The sequence below is a fragment of the Oryzias melastigma genome, linkage group LG14, assembly GCF_002922805.2.
Source record: "Oryzias melastigma strain HK-1 linkage group LG14, ASM292280v2, whole genome shotgun sequence".
NCBI lineage: Eukaryota > Metazoa > Chordata > Actinopteri > Beloniformes > Adrianichthyidae > Oryzias > Oryzias melastigma.
In genome coordinates, this window is record NC_050525.1 from 5,737,133 (window position 1) to 5,742,132 (window position 5,000).

Sequence of the window (5,000 nt, forward strand, 5' to 3'; positions counted from 1 at the left end):
TCAATGGGTTCCTGAACGACACATCCTGGACAAGGCCTTGCTCTCCCAGTTCCACCGGGATCATCCTGACCAGCCATGTCGTCCGTCTGGTAGCCGGACGTAAGAGGGGGGGTTCTGTTACAGCATGTCAGTTCTGTTTGGTTCTTTTTTCATTTTTTGTGTTCCTTCCTGTGCAGGTTGGCTGTGGCCTTTCCTGGAGGGCTCCGCCCCCTTCCTGTTGGCTCTCCATGGATTGGCACACAGCTGCCTGCACTTTAGGTTAATTTGTTTGAAGTGTATTTAAGAGGTTTTTTCCCTCCACTCAGTGTTGGAGTGTAGCTTATGTTCTCCCCTTTGTTTTAGAGATCTTAGTATTCTGGTTTTGAGGTTTTCATGTTTATGGATTTTCCCTCCCACCTATGTGGCGCTTTTTGTTTATTAAAGACTTTTATTTTATCCACTCTGGCTTGTGGTCTTGTCCTGCATCTGGGTCATCCTGATACCGCCATGACAATATACTCTCTTGTCTAACAGATCTTATGCTGAATTATTGTCCCTGCTTCTGCCTTCATTAGACATGGCACTTTAACCATTTTCGAAATTGAAAATGTTATATGAAGATTTAATATTACAATCTCATTGGCTCACACATGAATTCTGGCATCATTTTTCAATAGTTTCCAAACCATGTAACCCAAAGATATCATGAATTATGGTCCCTTCTTACCAACATAACCAAAATAAACCAAAAAGGACAAAAAAGAGAAAGAAATAAAACAAATGTATGTGTTTAATGCTTGAACAACAACTGAACAGAAATATGTGAATCTTAGTTAGATGTTGGCAAAGACGATTAAAACATTTTCAAAGAAATAGCAACAGTTCATGGAAAAATAATTAAACACACAAGGGGCATTTCCAGTGTTGCTTCTTCCCTTCCTCAAATGCTCTGGTGTCCATTGAAACGCTGTGAGCATGGAACCGCTTGTCACATTTAATCTGTTTATTTGATAAAAAAACAAGAGCATTGTGTCATTCTCAAATAGCAAAGTAAACGGTGAGATTTTTGTCCCACTCATTTCTGTTCTGGTAAATTATAACCAAGGCGAAATGAAAGACGTGTTTAAAGGTAAGCCAACATTGCAAAACATATTGCTTTCATCGATGATGTCCCCTGTATCTTAAACTATATTACATTGGATTTTATTTTTTCCACTAGTCCCTCAAACAAACAAAGCAAGTGCCATGAACTACCTAAAATGGTAGTTCTGTGAAATAAAGCATTATGTCGTCACATTAAGAAGCCGAAAATGCCCTGCCCTACTTTTATTTTTTGTTTGTTTTCTCGTTATTACGAGATAATCAATAATGAAGAATGAAGCGTCCCCCTCTTCCTTTCCTGCACGGAGACGCCGAGACTTTACCTGTTTTAAGTCTCTTTAGTTTGTAGTTAACAACAAAAAAACAGCAGAAAACCACAACACAAAAGTTTTTTTCAGTTTGTTTTTTATTTATTTTTGTAGATCCACGCTCTTTAAACGTTCTAATTCCGTCTCATGCATCCGTAATTCCGTCTCTTTTCTGCATGGTGCGTTCACTGAGCTCCAGACATCAGCAGCAAAACAAAGCAATTTATCAGAGAAAATGTCAAACACCATGGTCTTTATAAAATCGATTTTTTTCTGAAAAACTACTTTGCTTTGATGCAGATTATGTAAAAATGACATAAGCATAGTAGCAGACTGAGATGGGCAGAGTGGCTGTTTGAATCTATTAATGTCCAGAGCTCAGTAAACACACCATTCGCAGATTCACGTCGGCTCTCGGTTTTGTCAATCAACCTGTTAGTTCAAAGGTTTTAGGGAAATAAAGGGAGGAGGGCTAGTGCGTGGGACAGAATTAAGACGTTTGAGGGGCAACTTCTGTGGAGTGTTCTTCTGCTGTTTTTGTTGTTAGCCACAAAATAAAGAGACTTGAAAACAAGTGAAGTCTCGGCATCTCAGTGCTGGAAAGGAAGAGGGGGACGCTTCATTCTTCATTACTGATCATCTGGTTTTCTCGAGAAAACGAGATAATAACTCGTTATCACAAGAAAACAAAGTTCGTTTTCTCTTGATACCGAGATATTATCTGATCTCACAAGAAAATTATTTTAGAAAAAAAGTAGGGCAGGCCGTTTTCAGCTTCCATACATTACCTAGTTTATGTTGTTGCATAAAAAATATGCAACATATACCGGATGCGTCCAAGATTTCAAGTGCGCGATCTCTTCTCTCCCTTTCCATTTCCTTTTTAGTGGTGTCAAATGTCAAATCTGGCACGTTAGGAAAGGCCTCCATAAACAACAACATAAACAAAAGCATATTTTTTGATTATGACTTGTCTTTTTCAGTTGACGATGTAATGCAACAGGTACTAATGTCACTAGGTAGATTATGATGACGTGTCAGGTTAATGAGAAACACCTGTGTGGGAGGGCGTGGCTACGCACCGAGCAGGGAGGTTTTTCATTATTTAAGGAAAATCGGCGTGGAGAAAAGAAAACGCTTGGAGCCCGAGGTGGTCCCGGACGCTTGGACGCAGCCTGCGGGGCGAGAGATGGGAGAGAGCCTGAGACGCACCACAAGCGGACGGACAGAAGACTGCGAGCGCGACCTACGGTCATCGCGGGTCTGGATCGGGGCAACCCTGGTGGAGTTTTGCCATCAAAATAGTGGGCATCCAGGATCAGATCGCATGCTCACTACACTGAGAAGAAATTTTTATTGGCCCCAAATGGAAAAGACTGCTCAATGTTAAATTGAAACCTGCCCCCGCTGCGTGCTGTACAAGACCAAGGCAGATCGCAGGGCCCCTCTGGCCCCATTCATGGCTAGAGCCCCGATGCACCCTCTTTTCTAATGTTTGGTCACCACCTTAGAACCCCTGTGGACATGCTAACTGGAGCAGCGACCTCAACGAATACCACCAACACAACACAGTGGGTGAGCAAACACCATCAGCAGTTAACCTACGCCTACAACAAAGCATCAAACTTTTTGCTACAAGCTGCAAACGCGAACAAGAAGATTTGCGACAAGACTGCTAAGGTTTCCCCCCGGCTTCCAGGAGAGCGGGTTTTGGTTTTAGACCAGAGGAGAAGGGAGGAGGGCAAACTTAGCAACAGGTGGGAAAGTGAACCTAAGGTTGTAGTAGCCCAGCCCTATCCAGACCGCCCTGTCTATAGAGTTAGGCCAGAAGGGAAAGACGGCCCTGAACGGGTTTTGCACCGTAACAGTTTGAGACCTCGCCTTCACTGCCTAATCCCTAAAGAGCTACCCAGAAGGACAGCAGAAACTGAGGGACAGGCTACACCCATAGACGGCTTAGCACTATGGGGATTTGCTTTCCCCTTTCCAGGGCCAGAAGGGGGCAAAGATGTTGAAGCACCGGAGCCAAGACGCTCCCAAAGGGTTAATAGGCAGAAACCCAAAAGGTACCGTGAGTAGTTCTAGGGACTAGAACGTTTTCAGTTGGGGGGAGTGTCGATAGGTAGATTATGATGATGTGTCAGGTTAATGAGAAACACCTGTGTGGGAGGGCGTGGCTACGCACAGAGCAGGGAGGTTTTTAATTTTTATAAGGAAAATCGGCGTGGAGAAAAGAAGAACGCTTGCAGCCCGAGGTGTGGTCTCGGACGCTTGGACGCAGCCTGTGGGGCGAGAGATGGGAGAGAGCCTGAGACGCACCACAAGCGGACGGACAGAAGACTGCGAGCGCGACCTACGGTCATTGCAGGTACAAATTGGCCAGCGGAACGCGGGCGAGAGGAGGATTCGCTAGGGAGGAAGATCCGCGGAAGAGAAAGGAGGCAGCTCATCCCCAGACAAGTTTTCCGTGCACTGCCGTTTGGAGACGTAGAGGGGTGAACGGGCTTCACCCCTCCCAAAGTTAAGTGCCCCATGGTTACCCAGGATCAGTTTTAACAGCCTGCAGCTCTATCGCCAGTGTTTTGATTTGGGTTTTATAAACTTAATGTTTTTTATCATTGCATGACTTGGTGTGTTTTTTTTAAATCTATTCATTGGTTTGTTTTATTGCATGTTCACTGGCGGCACGGAGTGCAGGACTGTATAGCCTACTTAATGAAGAGACTGAAGGCTGGGACAAGCAGCACAAAGGGGACTCTAGTGGACCACTGCACAGACAATTGGCACCTCCAGTTTTTATTCTTTTAAATGCTTTTTAACTTTTGATATTCATTGTTTTTAAATAACTGGTTTTATGTCATTGTTCTACATCTTTGTATTAAAACACTTTTGGTTAGTAGAGGCTTCTGCTGTCTTTTGGAGCGGCTGGTAAAAACTCCCCAGCAGGTCCCTAAAATTGATCCACTTTGAGGTTTTACCCTCACCCCTCTGACACTAACAAGAAATGTGTTATGAATGGAAGTCTTTCACCCATGACTAAGTACTATGTACATTACAGAATAGTAATATATCTTCTCAATTTAATACATTTTCATAAAAAATGGGCCTATAAACATTCATTACATCCAATGCTGAAATAACCTGCCATGTTTATATAACAGAGAGAAAAAAATGTTTTATTTTTTGGAAGTTTTTTAATGCAGAGGGCTCTTGAACACACCCCCTCGTTAGAAGGGATTGAAGGCAGGTGTGCCTCATCAGAGACCCTATTCAGAAGAACAACCAGACGAGGCCAGTGGAGAGAGAAGAAAGGAGGAGAGGGAAAAGACAGGGCCCAATGTGGTGTGGCGTGGGGACGCCGCTGCCTCCACCAGGGCCTGGGAAACGGGTGCGGCGTGTCGGGACAGCCAGCGCCGTGTCGATGGCCGGGAGGAGTGCGGCGGGACAGCCAGCTCTGGGTCGACGGCCGGGAGGAGCAGCGGGGCAGCCGAGTCAGGAGCCAGACAGCGGTCAGAGGGGGAAGCAACTAAGAAGCAGCAGAGGGGTGTGATTACGATACACCCCTCTCTGAGCCAAGTACCCCTCTATCATTACTTTTATTGTGGTGTTTTT